Genomic DNA, 19550 nt, shown 5'->3' with positions numbered 1-19550 from the left:
CCAACAAATATGTCCCATTTTCATACACAGGAAAGTCTCAGTCAGGACGAGCCTGTGCCCAGCAGTGAGCCTGAGTCGCAGATCCCTTCCCTACGCCCTTTATCTATGAATAGCAGTGTTGTCACCCTAGACTGCTCTTCAAACTACCGGATGCTACTTCTCCTCTTCTTCATAACATAGGGGGATGGTCTGTATTCAGTAGCTCACAAAAGATAACTTTTAAAGGCTGATAACATTGACTGAGTTTTCTGTTCAGTTTAGTGCAGTGCATAGGAAGTTACAAGGACACATGACTTCTAGCAGGATCAACAGCTTACAATGCCTTGCAAAAGTATTCATCCCCCTTGGCATTTTTCGTGTTTTGTTGCCTCACAACCTGGAATTAACATGGGTTGTTTCAGGACTTGCATCATTTAATTTACAGAACATGCCCACAACTTTGAAGGTGATTTTTTTTTATTGTGAAGCAAACAACAAATAGGACAAAATAACAAAAAAGTCAATGTGCATTACTATTCACTCCCCCAAAGTCAATACTTTGTAGAGACACCTTTTGCGGCTTTCACAGCTCCAAGTCGCTTTGGATATTTCGCATCTTACCATTGGGATTTTTGCCCACTCCTCCTTGCAAAACTGCTCCAGCTCCTTCAGGTTGGATGGTTTGCGCTTGTGAACAGCAATCTTTAAATCTGGCCACAGATTTTCTATTGGATTGAGGTCTGGGCTTTGCCTAGGTCATTCCAACACATTTACATGCTTCCCCTTAAACCAATCAAGTGTTGCTTTAGCAGTGTGTTTGGGGTCATTGTCCTGCTGGAAGGAGAACCTCCATCCTAGCCTCCAATCACACACAGAATGGTATACCCCTGTATTTGGCACCATCCATCTTTCCCTCAACTCTGACCAGTTTCCCAGTCCCAACTGCTGAAAAACATGGATGGTATTCTTTGGGTGATGTGATGTGTTGGGTTTGCGCCAGACATAGCTTTTTATTTGATTGCCAAAAGGTTACATTTTAGTCTCATCAGACCAGAGCACCTTCCTCCATACATTATGGCAATCTCCCACATGGCTTTTTGCAAACTCAAAACATGCCATTTTGTTTTTTGCTGAAAGTAATGGCTTTCTTCTGGCCACTCTGCCATAAAGTCCAACTCTATGGAGCGTATGGCTTATTGTCGTCCTATGTACAGATACTCCAGTCTCTGCTGTGGAACTCTGCAGCTCCTTCAGGGTTACCTTAGGTCTCTGTGCTCCCTCTCTAATTAATGCCCTCTTTGCCCGGTCCATGCGTTTTGGTGTTCGGCCGTCTCTTGACAGGTTTGCTGTTGTGTCATGTTATTTCCATTTGGTTATGATAGATTTGATGGTGCTCCTAGTGATCATCAAAGATTTGGATATTTTTTGTAACCTAACCCTGACTTGTACTTCTCAACAACATTGTTCCTTAGTTGTTTGTAGAGTTCCTTGGTCTTCATGGCAGTGTTTGGTTAATGGTGCCTCTTGCTTAGGTGTTGCAGCCTCTGGGGCCTTTCAAAAAGGTGTGTATATGTAATGACAGATCATGTGACACTTAGATTGCACACAAGTGGACATCATTTCAATAATTATGTGACTTTTGAAGGTAACTGGTTGCACAAAGGTTTTTATGGGCTTCATAACAAGGGGGTGAATACATGCGCACATGCCAATTATCAGTTTTTCATTTCTGAAAAATAGTTTTATGTATATATATTTATCTAATTTTACTTCACAAACTTAGACTATTGTGTTCTGATCTATCACATATAATTAAAATTAAAAAAGCATTGAACTAAAGGCTGTAATGAAACAAAATAGGTAAAATGTCAAGGGTGGTGAATACTTTGCAAGGCACTGTATGTTCTGTACTTGCTGCAACAAATGTTTGTTGTTTGGGTTTAGATATCCTCTGACCTAAGAATAGTGCTTACTGTAGGATGAAAAGTGTGTGACTCTAGATAGTACTTTCTGAATATGATGAAAACAATGCTGGCAAGAGACACTGTGAGATTCTTATGTGCTATGCTAAACTCATCATACAGTGGGTGGATCTTTATAATGTAATTATTAAGCTCATCTGTCAGCCATTTTTAACCTTCAAAAGAAAATGTCCTACTAAGGCTTAGCTGTGTTCATGGGCTGAACGAGAGAAGTCAGTGGATTCCTCCATCCTCGCTAACCTATTCAGACTGCCACTTCACCTGTGGTTTTCTGAATATCTGAACAATGACTGCACCTGCATCAGTCGACGGCTTTCCACTCTGCACAGTCAATTTTTACATTGACCTTTGTTGAACCAGGCAGTGTTGACAGGGTAATCGTGGATCGATTTCCTGCTAAATTGGCCAAAATTAAATAACAATTGTTTCTTATATGTATGTATTATGTAATTTTCTTATTTTTTATATATTGTCCTTTTATCTTTCAAAATAAAATGCAAAGCTAAAAAAAAAAAAGAAAGAATAAAGCTAAATTATGTGCATAGAATCGTTTCTTATATATAGTACCTTAAAAAAGTATTCACACCCTTTGAAATTTTCCACATTGATAAATGGTTTGCAACATTTTTTACAAATAAATATCTGAAAAGTGTAGCGTGCATTTGTATTCAGCCCCCGTTGCTCTGATACCCCTAAATCTAGTGGAGCCAATTGCCTTAAAAAGTCACCTAATTAGAAAAGAAGAGTGCACCCGTGGGTGATTTAATCTCAGTATAAATACTGCTGTTCTGTGAAGCCCTCAGAGGTTTTTTAGAGAACCTTGGTTAACAAACAGCATCATGAAGGCCAAGGAACACACCAGACAGGTCAGGGATAAGGTTGTGGAAAAGTTTAAAGCAGGGTTAGGTTATAAAAAAATATCCCTAGCTTTGAACATCTCATGGAGCACTATTCCATTATCCGAAAATGGAAAGAATATGGCACAACAAACCTACCAAGACATGGCCATCCACCTAAACTGACAGGCCAGGAAAGGAGAGCATAACCTCCCTGGCGGTATGATTATGTCTGATTTTTGATGCTAAAAGTGGTACATTGTTTTGTATGTAAATTTGGCTTTTATATTGTAGGCCTGTACATTTGTAGGAATAATCCACTTAAATCTGTCCAAACAAGAGTCTGGTAGACATCCCGGGTATGATTACGTTTGAAAGACAAAATCATGAATTATAATATAATAACTATAAATAATTATAACAAATATTAATATAATAATAATACAAATTATTCAATAATGTAATCAAAAACAATGAAATTTGCTCAGTAGCAGAATTGTCATTACTTACAGTGTTTGATGACAAATTTCCGAACAAATCACTATTGCTCAGTTCTGCAAGTGATTCTAATTTACTATCGCTGTTTTCTAGCTGGTCTAAAACTGCTTTTGACGTAAAGGGACACTTTTTGGTTGCCTTGGACATCTCAAGTTTCCAGGCAGAAACAGTATATATAATATAAAATTGCATGCAGTGCACTGGACAAAGCATTAGGGACAAAAATAGAAGTTGAAATTATTTGATACAGTAATCTAATCTGTATGTATTATGTTTTTTTCACTTTTGGAATTTGGCGACGGGCTCCGTCCCTGTGCGTCGCAACACTCACAGGGAATGGAGACTGGCACAGTGATAGATCGAGCACAGTACACAGCCCGCACACACAGTGGGGAGACATCGCAGGATCATGGGGTCAAATAGTAACTTTGCCTGGATCCTGCGATGCAATCCCGAGTGTGGCTCGGGGGTTACCGATTTTGGTAATGAAAATTCATCTCGAGCCATACTTGGGAATGCTGCTAGGGAGGTTAATCAGAAAAGCAGCCAAGAGGTTTATGGTAACTCTGGAGGACCTGCAGAGATCCACAGCTCAGGTGGGAGAATCTGTTCACAGGAAAACTATTAGACAAATCTGGCCTTTATAGAAGAGTGCCAAGAAGAAAGCCATTGTTGAAAGAAAGCCATAAAAAGGGGGGAGGAGCTATGTGAAGCTGCTGAGCAGACATGGATGCTTAGAGCTTTGCTGTCACCGGGATGAAGGCGGCCTTCTCTCCTCGAGTCACGGACGAATACCGCATCTCCACGGTAACCTGCTTACTATTTAGCCTGCAGGGCACAAGCACATATAATGTTTAATGGGAAAAAGACAAAACTTAAACAACTATCAGGCAGAGACCTGACTAAAATCGCTTCTAAAATGGCGGCAGCACAATCCTCCCGCTCTGCATTACCTCAGAGGCAGAATTTGAAAGTGAACTCTAATGCCCCGTACACACGAGCGGACTTTTCGACATCCAAACTCCGACGGACTGAGTCCGGCGGACTATCCGATCGTGTGTGGGCTGCAACGGACTTTAGCGAAGCTAAAGTCTGACGGACTTTAGAAATGAAGCATGCTTTAAATTTTCCCGACGGAACTCCGCCGGACCCGGTCCCCTTTGAAAAATCCGCTCGTGTGTGTGCTACTCCGACGGACTAAAACCGACGCTAGGGCAGCTATTGGCTACTGTCTAGGAACTTCCTACGTCGAATCCAGTCGTACGTCATCACGTTCGACTCCGTCGGAGTTTGGTGTGATGGTGTGTGGTCAAGTCCGTTCGGTCGAAAAGTCCGCCAGAACTCCGTCGGAACTCCGGCGGAACTCCGGCGGAACTCCTTTGGAGGTCTGTCACACTTAATCCCTCTCGTGTGTACGGGGCATAACTATTCTCCCTCACAATATATTGACTCTGACCATGAATTCAGAATGACCCCTATAACATTACAGAATATCCCTAATGCCTCAGATCTTCTTAGTCAGTTCAAACGTGTCTTACAAAAAGCCCTCCAAAATACCTCAGACACAATAACTAAAAAACTGACAAGGGAAATTCGTGAGGTAGGGCGCCGCACATCAATATTAGAACACAAAATGGAGGAAATAAATTATATCACCAATACTCATGCTGATGAGTTAGAAGTCCTTAGAGAAGAAAATTCTTCCCTTTACACACGCTTAGAAGATTTCACTCACACATATCACCCCCACAGTATTGCCTCCTTCACATATCACCCCGCACAGTATTGCCTCCTTCACATATCACCCCGCACAGAATTGCCCCCTTCACATATCACCCCGCACAGAATTGCCCCCTTCACATATCAACCCATACACAGTATTTTGCCCTTTACATGACCCCCCCACACAGTATTATCCCTTCAAATATCACCCCACACAGTATTGCCCCCTTCACATATCACCCCACACAGCATTGCCCCTTTACATTTCAGACCACACAATATTGCCCCCTTCACATAGCACCCTACACACAGTTTTGTCCCTTTACATATCACCCCACACAGTATTTCGCCCTTTACATATCACTCCACACAGTATTGCTCCTTTACATATCACTACACACAGTATTTATTGCCCCTTTACATATCACCCCACACAGTATTTGCCCCTTTACATATCACCCCACACAGTATTTGCCCCTTTACATATAACCCCACACACAGTATTTCCCCTTTACATATCACTACACACACAGTATTGCCCCTTTACATATCACCCCACACAGTATTTATTGCCCCTTTACATATCACCCGACACAGTATTTATTGCCCCTTTACATATCACCATACACAGTATTTATTGCTCCTTTACATATCACTCCACACAGTATTTATAGATCCCTTTACATATGCCCCCACACAGTATTGCCCCCTTTACAGGACCCCTCCACACAGCACTGCCCCCATTCCTCCGCTGCCCATCCTTCACAGTTCCATATATTTTCCTCCTCCTCCCTTCTACCTTTCACAGAGCGGAGAGCAGGAGGTGGGAGCCATGGGACAATCCTAAACTGAAGGCACAGCAGCACTGGGCGGGACACGGGAGCTGCTGGGCTGACTTTTCATATTAGCGAACTGGTGATTGGCTGCTAGGACCACCTCCTAGCAGCCAATCACCTCCAGATTAATGTGACAGGCAGCTACCGCTCTCCACGCAGTGCTAGTCCTGCCCCCAGTGCAGAATTGTCTCGACTCCCTCCGTCCGCTCCTCTCTACTCTGCTAATGATAGCGGAGGAGACTGGGGACAAAAGCATCGATTAAATAGCGCGATCATGGGGGGCCAGAAAGAGCAGCAGCTCAGGCCGGACGCGGACCGCGGCCCGCCATTTAGTGATGCCCGGCATAGGACTCTTATGCCTGCTAACAACCCGCCCTCTCTCACACACCACCCAGGGCACCTGTCCCTCTCGCCCCCCACCCCTTGTACCTGCTCTGCCAGAAACCATAATAGATCTATAATCAATAGGAACAGCACTCTTTCAGGAGTTAGCTCCATCAATTCCCATTGAACACTTGGAGATGGACAGAATCCATAGAACTCTGGCCCCCAAAAAGGAAGATGGCCCCCCCAGGGATATTGTAATAAAATTACATTATTTCAGAACAAAGGAGCAACTAATGCAAGCAGCACATAATAAGGATGCATTGACTTTTCAAGGTCATCTTTATCAAATATTCCAGGACCTTTCACAACAGACTCTCCTCAAGAGAAAAGAGATGAAACCACATCTACAGATACTCCAATACCACCACATCCCCTATCGTTGGTGTTTTCCATTTGCTCTTCGATTCACTCATAAAGGTACCACATACAATTCCAAAAAACACAACAGAACGATCCAAACGCCGAGTATCATCAAACTCACCCAATACTCAACAAGAAAATCCTATTTAACAAGCCCTCTCCAGTACCAACAAGCGGAGTCATTTTGCATCACCTCCACCAAATCCTGTAGAACAAATGGACTGAAATCTTCTATGAAGATATTGCACACATGAAACTTCTTACTTATTGTCACTAAATTAATGGTGACAAATCTCAAAGGATAAGATCAAACAATCTTTCCCCTGATGACGGATTTATCCTTACAAATTCATAAATATAGAAGTTTATTAAGTATATTGTAATATTCCACAGATTAGGTAGGGATGAGCCGAACACCCCCCGGTTTGGTTCGCACCAGAATTTCGAACAGACCGACAATTCGTACAAACTTTAGAACCCCATTAAAGTCTATGGGACTCGAACGTTCAAAATCAAAAGTGCTAATATGCAAGATATTGTCCTGAAAAGGGTTTGGGGACCCGGCTCCTGCCCCAGGGGGACATGGATCAATGCCAATTTTTTTTTTTTTAAACGGCAGTTTTTTTGTGAGCACTGATTTTAATGACGATTAAAGTGAAAAAAAAAGTGAAATATTCCTTTAAATATCGTGCCTGGGGGGTGTCTATAGTATGCCTGTGAAGTGGCACATGTTTCCCATGTTTAGAACAGTCCCTGCACAAAATGACATTTAACGGACAAAAAGTAATTTAAAACTGCTTGCGGTTTTAATGTAATGTCTGATTCCATCAATATGGATGAAAATCATTGAGAAAAATGGCATGGGTAGCCCCCCTGCCCATTACCAGCCCCTTTGGGTCTTGTACGGATATTAAGGGGAACCCTGTACCCAAATTAAAAAAAGTAAAGGCGTGGGGACCCCAGGCCCTATATACTCAGAACAGCAGTATACAGGCGGTGAAAACAAGACAGGGACTGTGTAGGTTTGTTGTGTTAATTAGAATCTCTTTGTAATTTTGAACTGGTACATTTTTAAAGTGTAGCTCCAGTCAAAAAATCTATTTTTAAGCTTTTTGGAAAACATAGGGAAGGGTTATCACCCCTGTATAATTTTTTTTGCTCCCTTCCTGTTGTCTCCTTCCGTTTTCAAGTAGGAGATGTTTGTAAGTTGGATGTTTTAAAGTAGGGGCCTGCCCTATATGCTCTGCAGAAATGTGGGCCACAACACTGTAAGCCCTCAAAGTTATTCTTGGTGGGCGCTGGAGGGCCTTGCTGTGAAAGATTATATCAAGAATTGTAATTACATGCCATTGTTGAACAGTGGTAGAAAAATTGGACCTTTGGTGGTTGTGGTGGTGCTGGTGCTACAACATTAAGTCCTCACAGTTACTCTCGGTGGATGCAGGAATGGGCCCTGTTGTGAAATATTATATCAAGAATTGTAATTCCATACACCTGTTAAACAGGTGCTGAAAAATTGGGCCTTAGGCACTGGTGCTGGTGCCACGACACTGCAACCTCTCCCAGATACTCTAGTTGGAGTGCAGGAATGAGCCCTGCTGCAAAGCATTGCATCAAAAATTTTAATTACATGCCCCTGTCAAACAGGGGCTGAAAAATTGGGCCTTAGGCACTGGTGCTGGTGCCACGACATTGCAAGCCCTCCCAGATACTCTAGTTGGAGTGCAGGAATGAGCCCTGCTGCAAAGCATTGCATCAAAAATTGTAATTACATTCTCCTGTTTAACAGGGGCTGAAAAATTGGGCCTTAGGTACTGTGCCACGACACTGCAAACTCTCCCAGATACTCTAGTTGGAGTGCAAGAATGAGCCCTGCTGCAAAGCATTGCATCAAAAATTGTAATTACATTCCTCTGTTAAACAGGGGCTGAAGAATTGGGCCTTAGCCACTGGTGGCGTCACCCAGAACCAAAAATGTTCTTCCAAGCTATCAGCAGGATCATTGAGGAGGAAGAGGATAGTCAGTCAACATAACAGGACAGTCACTCAGCATCAGCATAGGCAGTCTTGAAGGGATGTGACATTTCAAAAAAAATTATTCGGTTACATCAGCTTTAGGTGCTTGGTAGCTGGTGGTGATTCAAGACTGATTCATCTTTATGAAGGTCAGTCGATCAACCGAGTCGGTGGACAGGCGCACCCTGTGATCGGTTCCAAAGCCTCCAGCAGCACTGAAGGTGCGTTCCCGAAAGAATGCTGGATGCAGGACAGGCTAGTAGCTCAATTGCATACTGTGCAAGCTCTGGCCAGTGATCCATCCTCAAGACCCAGTAAGCCAGTGGATTTTCAGTGGGAAAGGTGTCCATGTCTGACCTTGCCCCTAGGTATTCCTGCACCATGTAAATCAGACGCTGGAACCGATCATACCTTGGGGCTGCGGACTAAAAAATTGTCTGAACGCAGCAGTGAGACGACCACCTTCTCCACCGCTCTTTCTGTGACTGACCGAAGCCTCAGCAACACGTTGTCCAGGACCAGGAGTTTGTATCCTCCCAGAGGGAATGCATTGCACAGACCTTTTCTGCAAGGCCTCCTGGAGATGTCTTATCCTCTGCTCCCTCTGCGACGGCAAGATAAGGTCTGCAACCTTACCCTTGTACCGTGGATCAAGGAGAGTGGCTGGCCAGTAATGGTCCCTCTCCTTGATCCGAAGAATACGAGGATCCTTCCGCAGGCTTCGCAGGATCAGGGAGGCCATGCAGCATAGGTTAGCTGAGGCATTCGGTCTGGAGTCCTCTGGGTCACTAAGAACAACATGATCCGCAGCCACCTCCTCCCAGCCATGTACAAGTCCACGGGTTTCTTGGGACTGTAAATCATCCCTAAAAGACTGCTTCTGCTGATGCTGAGTGCCAGGCTCCACCTCCATGCTGACACAATCCTCCTCCTCCTCCTCGTCCTCTTCCTGTGTGATGGGTGGGACAGCAGGAAAACTGTCTGGATAAAGGGGGCCTTGAGAGGCAAGGAAGTCCTCCTCTTCCTGCCTCAAGTGCCCTGTCAATTATTCCATGCAGCGTATGCTCCAACTGGTGGACAAGAGGTACAGTGTCACTGATGCATGCACTGTCACTGCTCACCATCCTCGTGGCCTCCTCAAATGGTGACAGGACAGTGCATGCATCCCTGATCATGCCTCACTGGCGTGGTGCCATAGTCTCACAGGTACTCATTGATGGCCCTCTGCTGCATGTGCAGCCGCTGCAGCATGGTCAACGTTAAGTTCCACCTGGTGGGCATGTCACATATAAGGCGGTTCTTGGGCAGGTTAAACTCCTTTTGGAGCTCAGCCAGCTGAGCACTGGCATTATATGATCAGCGGAAATGCACACAGACTTTCCTGGCCTGCCTCAGGACATCCTGTAAGCCTGGGTACCTGCCCAAGAACCGCTGCACCACCAGGTTAAGGACGTGAGCCACACAGGGCACATGGGTCAGTTGTCCCTGTCGGAGGGCGGAGAGGATGCCGATTGTGGCACCGGAGGGGGGGAGGGATCAGATTATATGATTCCTTGTATATTTGAACAATCGATTGCCTCTGTAGACCCCTCATTCCCTCCAACCTCCTTTTAGATCCCACCCCTTTTTTCCTACTTATTAAACTTAATTTTTAGATATGTATAATAATGGGAATGTATTATTCCATTCTTATATTGAATTACTCTTTGGAAGAAAGTAAATGATCGGTTTAGAAACAATCTACCCAAAGTTATGTTGGGGGTGTTTTGGTGGAACGTTCATTCATCCGGGAAAAGGACCTTGGCCCTAGTTGGGTGGGTGTCTCTCCGGGACATCCCAATACAGACCAATTTATCCAACATAGTTGGACCTCTATGTCTAATTCTTTAATATATGACATATTATTAATTTTCCTTTATGCAAATTATACCAGGTTTATTAACCGATTCCCGACCAGCGCACGACGATGTACGTCGACAGAATGGCACGGGCAGGCATATTGGCGTACATGTATGTCCAATCTTCAATGCCGCCCTGCCATCGGGAGCGTGCCGCCGCCGGCGCGCTCCCGCGCTGGTCGGGACCCCCGTGAGTCTGGTCGCGGGACCCGCGGACTCGATCGCCGCGGGCATACCCGCGATCGTCTCATGGGACGGCTGAATGGAGGAAATGCCGTGTAAACAGCATTTCTCCATTCTGCCTAGCAAGTAGTGACGCTGATCTCTGCTCCATGTGATTGGAGCAGAGATCAGTGTTTACTAAGTGAAAGCCCAATCCCCCACAGTTAGTAACACACCCCTAGGAACACTTAACCCCTACACTGCCACCCACTGGTTAACCCCTTCACTGCCAGTGTCATTTACACAGGAATCACTGCATTTATATAGCAGTGATTACTGTATAAATGACAATGGTCCCAAAAATGTGTCAAAAATGTCCGATGGGTCCCCCACAATGTCGCAGTCACAATAAAAATCACTGATCGCCGCCATTACTAGTAAAAAAAAAATAATAAAAAATTATTAATAAAAATGCTATAAAACTATCCCTATTTTGTAAACGCTATAACTTTTGCGCAAACCAATCAATAATCGCTGATTTTTTTTACCAAAAATATGTAAGAATACCTATCGGCCTAAACTGAGGGAAAAAAAGTTTTTTTATATATTTTTGGGGGATATTTATTATAACAAAAAGTAAAAAATAATGCGTTTTTTTCAAAATTGTCGCTCTATTTTTGTTTATAGCACAAAAAATAAAAACTGCAGGGGTGATCAAATACCACCAAAAGAAAGCTCTATTTGTGGGAAAAAAAGGACGTCAATTTTGTTTGGGAGCCACGTCGCACGACCGCGCAATTGTCAGTTAAAGCGACGCAGTGCCGAATCGCAAAAAGTGGTCTGGTCTTTGACCAGCAAAATGGTCCGGTCTGTAAGTGGTTAAAGTGGTTCTTCACCCTAAAGGGGAAGTTCCGCTAATCTGATCCCTCCCCCCCTCCGGTTCCACAATTGGCACCTTTCAGGGGGGAGGGGGTGCAGTTACCTGGATAATCTAGGTATCTGCACCCACTTCCGGGCAGACCGCCGCAGACCGCCGCAGACCCCCCGCCCCCCCCCCCCCCCCGTTGTGTTCTGGGAAACACACAGTTTCCAGGACACAGCGGGGGATCTGAAGAGACGCGCAGCGCGACTCGCACAGGCGCAGCGCGACTCGCACAGGCGCAGCAGGGAACCGGGCAGTGAAGCCGCCATGCTTCACTTCCCGATTCCCTGACAGAGGATGGCGGCGGTGGCAGCAGCGAGACGAGCGATCGCTTGTCATCTGCCGCCGACATCGCTGGACCCTGGGACAGGTAAGTGTGATTTTATTAAAAGTCAGCAGCTGCAATATTAGTAGCTGCTGGCTTTTAATATTTTTTTTTTTAGGTGCATAACCCCTTTAATTGTTATGATTATATTCTTCACATATATTTACCTATAAAAGATTCCCACATTACTCTCTATATGGTAACTGTACTATTGTTATTCCAAATTACTAACTGAGAAGTTCCTTTATTCAAGTTTGATAGCCTTATACAATGTTAAAACTTGTATTATTAACTTGTATTGTATCATTCTCAATAAATTATTTTAAAAAGAGAAAAGAAAGCCATAAGTCCCGTTTGCAGTTTGTGAGAAGCCATTTGGGGGAAACGGCAAACATGCAGAAGAAGGCTCTCTGGTCAGATGAGACCAAAATTTAACTTTTTGGCCTAAAAGCAAAATGCAATGTGTGGCGGAAACCTAATGCCGCATACACACGATCGGAAATTCTCATCGGAAAAAGCTCTGATGGTTTTCCTGACGGAATTCGGCTCAAGCTGTCTTGCCTACACACGGTCACACCAAATTCCGATCGTTTATAATGCGGTGACGTACAACACGTACGACAGGACTAGAAAAAGGAAGTTCAATAGCCAGTAGCCAATAGCTTCTGTCTCGTAGTTGAATCTGAGCATGCGTGATTTTTGGCGTGTCGGAATTGCATACACACGATCGAAATTACCGATACAAAGTTTTTCCGTCTGGAAAATTGAGAACATGCTATCAATTTTTGGCTGCTGGGAATTCGGACAGCTAAATTCCGATGGAGCGTACACGGCATAACACTTTACATCACCCCGAACACACCATCCCTACCATGAAACATGGTGGTGGCAGCATCATGTTCTGGGAATGCTTTTTTTCAGCAGGGACAGGGAAACTGGTCAGAGTTGATCGATGGAAAGATAGATGGAGGTTCACTTTCCAGTGTCTCTGAATAATGCTCCCTTTGCCCAGCTTGTCAGTTTAGGTGGATGGCAATGTCTTTGTAGGTTTGCAGTTGTGCCATACTCTTTGTATTATCTAACCCTGCTTTAAAGTTCTCCACAACTTTATCCCTGACCTATCTGGTGTGTTCAATGGCCTTCATGCTGCTGTTTGTTCACAAAGGTTTCATTAACAAACCTTCCTAGGGCTTCACAGCAGCTGTATTAATACTGAGATAAAATTACACAGATGTGGACTCTATTTACTAATTAGGTGATTTCTGAAGGCAATTGGTTCCACTAGATTTTAGTTAGGGATATCAGAGTAAAGGGGGCTGAATACAAATGCAAGCCACACTTTTCAGATATTGATTTGTAAAAAAAATGAAAAACCATTTATCATTTTCCTTCCACTTCACAATTATGTGCCATTTTGTGTTGGTCTATCCCATAAAATGTGTTTTTGGTTGTGACATGAGAAAATGTGGAAAATTGCAAGGGGTATGAATACTTTTTCTAGGCACTGTAGCTGTGTAGCTTGAAAGCACTGCATATTTTATAATATCATCTAAGGCTTTTGTACATTGTAGCGTGTTCTATGTGCTTTTAGCTAATCGGTATGATATTTCTGGAAGCTGTATCTAAACATAGAATGCTATAAAAATACAGGAAACCGTTTGGAAAATTCATTTACTACTATACTGCTTTAGTCAATTAAGAAAAGATTCTGTTCTCTCATTGGCAACTAAGTGTTAGCCTGCTACATTTCTTCTATGTTTGTACATATTTTTTTTACCATTTGTAGATTATGGACAGCTCTTTCAAATGTAAAATTGGCTTTGGCTTATGCTATACAGTATACGTATATAACATAATTTAAAGGACTCCATATGGTGCTATTATACATACAAATATACATTAGTTTGCATTAATTCTAGTGGAGCAAAATGTTCTCTGCCAAATTCAGAATACTTCAAAACACATCATTATAAACACAAATATAAATACATTCATACAGGCAGGCTTTTATTGCAAAAGAGGCTTGCACTGACTCTTCTGAAATAAAATGCCCCTACCTGCCTGCTTGCCGTCCCCACCTGAACTGTAAAGTGAGCTGAGCATGCAGAGCTCAGCTTACAGTGCTGGGCCAGTCTCAGAGTACCTGTATGATGGCCTCTTGTGACATCTCCCACAAGCCAATGAAGAGGCACAGGGCATACCTCCCAACTTTTTGAGATGGGAACGAGGGACACCTATTAGCAAAAGTATGTAGCATAGGACACACCCCCTTAACCGCTTGCCAACCGCTATGACCAAATGACCGCTGCAGCATGGTTGGATAACTCTGGGAGGGCGTACATTGACGTCCTCCCAGAATCGGGCACGCACTCTGGAACATCCGTGACTGGAACCGGCACATCACAGATCATGGTAAACAAATGATGGCGCGATCACTTGTAAACAAACCGGCACGTCCGATTCCTCTCTCCCTTCCCCGTACCTATTGGTACAGTGCAAGGGGAGAGGGGAGAGATCAGAGGCAGCAGTGCTGTGGGCTGGATGTGTAGTGCCCACAGTGCTGATATGTGCCCATTCCAGACATAAATCCATCCCCAGCCATCCATGCTCAGCATACCCATCCATCCATGCTCAGCCATCCATACTCCGCATACTCATCCATCTATCCTCAGCCATCCATACTCAGCATACTCATCCATCCATCCATGCTTAGCCATCCATCCATCCTCAGAAATATTCATCCATCCATGCTCAGCCATCCCATCCACCCCCATCCATAATTAGCCATACCCAGCCATACTCAGGCATACCCGGCCATACTCCGCCATACTCATTCATGCTCAGCCATCACCATTCACGGCTCATCCACCCCCATTCATGCTCATCCAGGCCATATCAGTTATCATCCATGCCACTACAGTGCCTCACAAAAGTTTAATAGGTAGTCAAATTAGATTTAAAACTTATGCCCCTAGAACACCTGATGGTGCTCCCTGCATGTTGGTCCTCTGTATGTGGCCACGCTGTCTCCCTGTCAGTAACCATGAATCAGACCGAGACAGAAGTACAATTAAATCACACTTGTTTATTAAATAAAAATAAAAAGGTAAATAGAAAAAGCTTAGTCAAAGCATAGCCAGAGTCCAGTAACCGGATCGAGTAGTCAGCCAGGCCAGAGTTCAATAACCAGATCAGGTAGTCAGCCAGGCCAGAAGTCAGGGATCCAAGTAGAGCAACAGCAAGCAGGATAAGGAGCCAGAAGGGATGTCAGCAAGCCAGTCTTTAAACAGAATCGCAAGAGATGGTTTCTTGTGATGTGACCAAGGCGAAGGCAGAAGTGAAGTGAGCTGGACAGCTTTAAGTAGGCAGGTCAGACGAGCATGATCAGGAACAGCTGGTAACTGTGGAGAGAAATGAGAGCTGGCAATTAGCTGACAGCTGAGCAGCCAGCCCAGAGAAGGAAGGGCTAAGCCAGCCCTGACACTCCCACGTGTGATATTGCCTTACTCAGGAGGAGTAGGAGAATCTATTTTGGGGTGTAATTTTTGCTATGTACATGCTATGTGTTAGAAACATTGTGTAAATGGACAACATTGTGTAAAAAAAATAAAAAATAATGCGTTTTCATTTTCTTTACACATTTTCCAAAAACTTGTAGAAAAAAAAATACATTTTCAAAAGACTCATTATGCCTCATAGATTATACATTGGGTTGTTTTCTTTACAAAATAGGGTCATTTTTGGGGCGTTTCCATTGGCCTGGTTCTCCAGGGCCTTAAAAAGTGTAAGAGGTAGTCAAGAAATTATATATGTAATTTATGCTTGAAGAACGCCTGATGGCATTCCCTGCATGTTGGGCCTCTGTATGTGGCCAGGCTGTGTAAATGTCTCACACATGTGGTATTGCCATACTCAGGAGGAATAGTAGAATGTGTTTTGGGGTGTAATTTGTGCTATGCAAACTTAAAAAAACTCACCATTGCCTCTTACTAAATACCTTGGAATGTCTACTTTATAAAAAGGGGTCATTTGGGGGGTATTTGTACTTTCCTGGCTTGTTAGGGTCTCAAGAAATGGATAGGCCGTTAGTACTTCACGTGTGATCAATTTGAGATTGGCACCATAGCTTGTGGACTCTATAACTTTCACAAAGACCAAATAATATCCACCGATTTGGCTTATTTTTACCAAAGATATGTAGTGGTATAAATTTTGTCCAAAATATATGAAAGATTACTAATTTGCTAAATTTTATAACAGAAACAAAGAAAATGTTTTTTTTTTTACAGAATTTTCAGTCTTTTTTATTTTATAACGCAAAAAATAAATAACCTAGTGGTGATTAAATACCACCAAAAGAAAGCTCTATTTGAGTAAAAAAAAAAAGAACAAAATGTCATATAGGTACAGTGTTGCGTGACTGAGTAATTGTCATTCAAAATGTGAGAGCACCGAAAGCTGGTCTGGTTAAGAAAGGGGTTTAAGTGCCCAGTGGGGTAAGTAGTTAAGGTGAATTATACAAAAACAAAATGATTAGTTAAACCAAAAAGTGCTTTTTTTTTTACAACTACTATTCATTCATACTGACTTTTGAAATTTACAATTGCAGCAATTTAGAAATTGAATGAAAGATTTAGCACTGTGAAACACTTTTTGAAAGATAAAATGTGCATTTCATATACTGTATATAGATCAGACCAAAATAAGAGACAAAGGAGAGCAACAGAAGGACTTTGTTCCAAATCAGTGACAGTCAGGAGCTATTGCCCTGGAAATGGCACTCAGAAGAAGATGCCGGTGCTGGCCTTTGGACAGGTATATATGGAGACTTTAGTTATGCTTTAAGATACTGAAAGTGACACTAAAATATGGTTTAAAAAAAATCTAATTCAAGTATATATTCTTAACCTAAAAAAAGTCCCCTCTATTGACTTCCTGTTAGAGGATGGCTACATTTATTTTCCATGGTCTCACTGTATATAGGAACACAGCCACCCTCTCTTACTCACTCCTGAGATGAACTAGGGAGTGGACTATAGGGTTTGTAGTGTGCGCATGACCACAACTAATGGGCACTGTGCGTTCCAAACAAACGTAAGTGAGGGGAAATATGAGAGGTTCAGAGGACATTTGGTGTCACTTAAACACACTGATTCACAGCTGGTTATCACAGCATTTGTATAGAATGGTTCCAGAGCATCCATAAGCTTTCATATTCTAATGGTGACCATGCACTAGTAGAAAAAATCATTTGAAATTTGTTAATTTCGAAATTTCGTTTGTTTTTCATTCAATTAATGGGTGGTAATTGAAAATAGTTTAAGACTTTAGAGACCCAAGTTAGTTAGGTAGAATGTGCTGTAGCAAAAACAGATGTGCTGACCACTAGGTGGCGTAAGAGAGTGCCAGCCTGAGTGAATTACTAAGTTCAGTTAGGTAGAATGTTAGTTAGGTAGTTTGGTGTTGTTAATGTCGAACTTTCGTTTGTTTTTCATTCAATTGATGGGTGTTAATTGAAAATCGTTTAAGACTTTAGAGACCCAAAAAATCGAAAGGGTAATGTATTTCTTGTCTGGAAAAAATCGTTGTGTGTGTAATTCGCTTGTGAGTGAGACCCAGACTGGATGTCCAAAGTTTATGCGCACAAACGTTCATTTGTAAACAATGGTAATCCACAAACACTACAAAAGGACTTAAGTCATATACACCGATCAGCCATGACCACTGGCAGGTAAAGGGAATATCTTGTAACAATGGCATCTGAAAATTGGTGGAATATATTACGCAGCAAGTGAAAATTTTGTCCATGAAGTTGATGTGGTGAAAGCAGAAAAAAATGGGCATCGCAGTTTGCTGTGTATGGGGCTGTGAAGCCCATGGTGACCCATGTCCACAGCCAAAAGCTTCTACAATGGTCACATGAACATCAGAACTGGACTACGGAACAATGGAAGAAGGTGGCCTGGTCTGATGAATCACCTTTTCCTTTACATCATTTGGATGGCCGGGTGCATGTGCATCACTTACCTGGGGAAGAGATGGCACCAGGATGCCGTATAAGAAGGCAAGTGGGCGGAGGCAGTGTGATGCTTTGGGCAATGCTCTGCTCGGAAACCTTAGGTTCTGCCATTTATGTGGATGTTACTTTGCTTTTCATGCCTCAGTGGGTCAGGGCTGTTCTTGAAAAAGGGGGGCATACTTAATATTAGGTGGGTGGTCATAATGTTATGGCTGATCGGTGTATATGACCAACACAGCAGCTAAACACATTTTTTTTGCTTGCAAATATAACATAACAGCCCAAAAACACAGCAACATGCTATATGTTTTTAAACGTGAAGTACAGCCAAAGCTCGTTTGGCTGTACTTCTCCTGTGGATCACAGGAGTGCAGTTTGTTCTGCATTCCTGTGATCCAGTTTCAGTAGACTAAAGCCTGCTGTTGGCTGATGTCACAGGGCCATTCCAGGCTCAGTATAGATTGTGACCATATAGTCGATATCCGTCCACATGTCTGGACAGGTACCCGGCTTGGCATCTCAGTGAGCTGCTAAGATCCTGTGCAGGCTGATTCCACCCCCTCCACAACTCAGCACTCCAGTGAGTGAGGAGGGGTCAGTGCAGAGAGGTGCTGACTGACAGTCACTGCCACTCTGCTCAGGGAGCACTGAGAACTGAGCGATCGGTGGCGTTTGATCGCTTGGTTCGCAGTCATAGAGCTGGCAGGGGACAGATGCAGCATCGGAATGATGCTGCATCCACCTAGGTAAGTATGATTCTAAAAAAACAAAAAAAAACATTCCCATACTTCTTTTTTAACTTAAAAAAAAAGCAACACTCTTACAGTTCCAGGCTAATAGTGTCTCCAGCATCAATTGTAGAACTAGATGCAAAATAGGATACAGCCAGCGTAACAGTAACATCCATTTTTTTAATTAAACTAATTATGACATAAATGCAAAATAAGATTTAGCCAAAGACTCAGTAACATCCAGTTGCATATATTATATTTATTTAGCTAGAAGGTGAGTGCAGCATAAGCACACTTACATGTTTCGGCCGTGAGGCCTTAATCACAGCCGAAACAAGTGTCCTTATGCTGTACTCACCTTCTAGTTAAATAAATATAATATATGCAACTGGATGTTACTGAGTCTTTGGCTAAATCTTATTTTGCATTTATGTCATAATTAGTTTAATTAAAAAAATAATGTGACATTCGCACGATTTTTTTGTAGAAATTTAGTACCTTCTTGTTTTTAATTAACTTGATCAAACAGCTTTTCTACTTTTGTATGGCCAGCAGAAGTGGCTGTACAAAATGGGTTTTGATATCTGATTTGCTGTTGTTGGAAAATCCCCCTCTGTTCTGATTTGCCATTGTTGGAAAATCCCCCTCTGTTCCTTGCTCCAGTTGTTATAAATCCATTGACTGAAGGAGCAAATCTTAATGAGTTTCATCAAACATCCAGAAATCAGTAGGACAAGGGTTAGAGTACCATGACACCAGCTAAGTTCCAGTAGGACATTGAGTAATCCGGCAGTGTTGATAAAGTGGGTTGGTAGGCATTAACTTATTAAATGTAACTACTGCACTTTGTCCCTTTTAGGATAGAACTGATGCAATC

This window comes from Lithobates pipiens, unplaced genomic scaffold, assembly GCF_037356315.1.
Source record: "Lithobates pipiens isolate NorthernLeopardFrog02 unplaced genomic scaffold, aLitPip1_a1.2 Scaffold_8, whole genome shotgun sequence".
Taxonomy (NCBI): domain Eukaryota; kingdom Metazoa; phylum Chordata; class Amphibia; order Anura; family Ranidae; genus Lithobates; species Lithobates pipiens.
The sequence above is the reverse complement of the archived record's forward strand: the minus strand, read 5'-3'. Positions refer to the sequence as shown.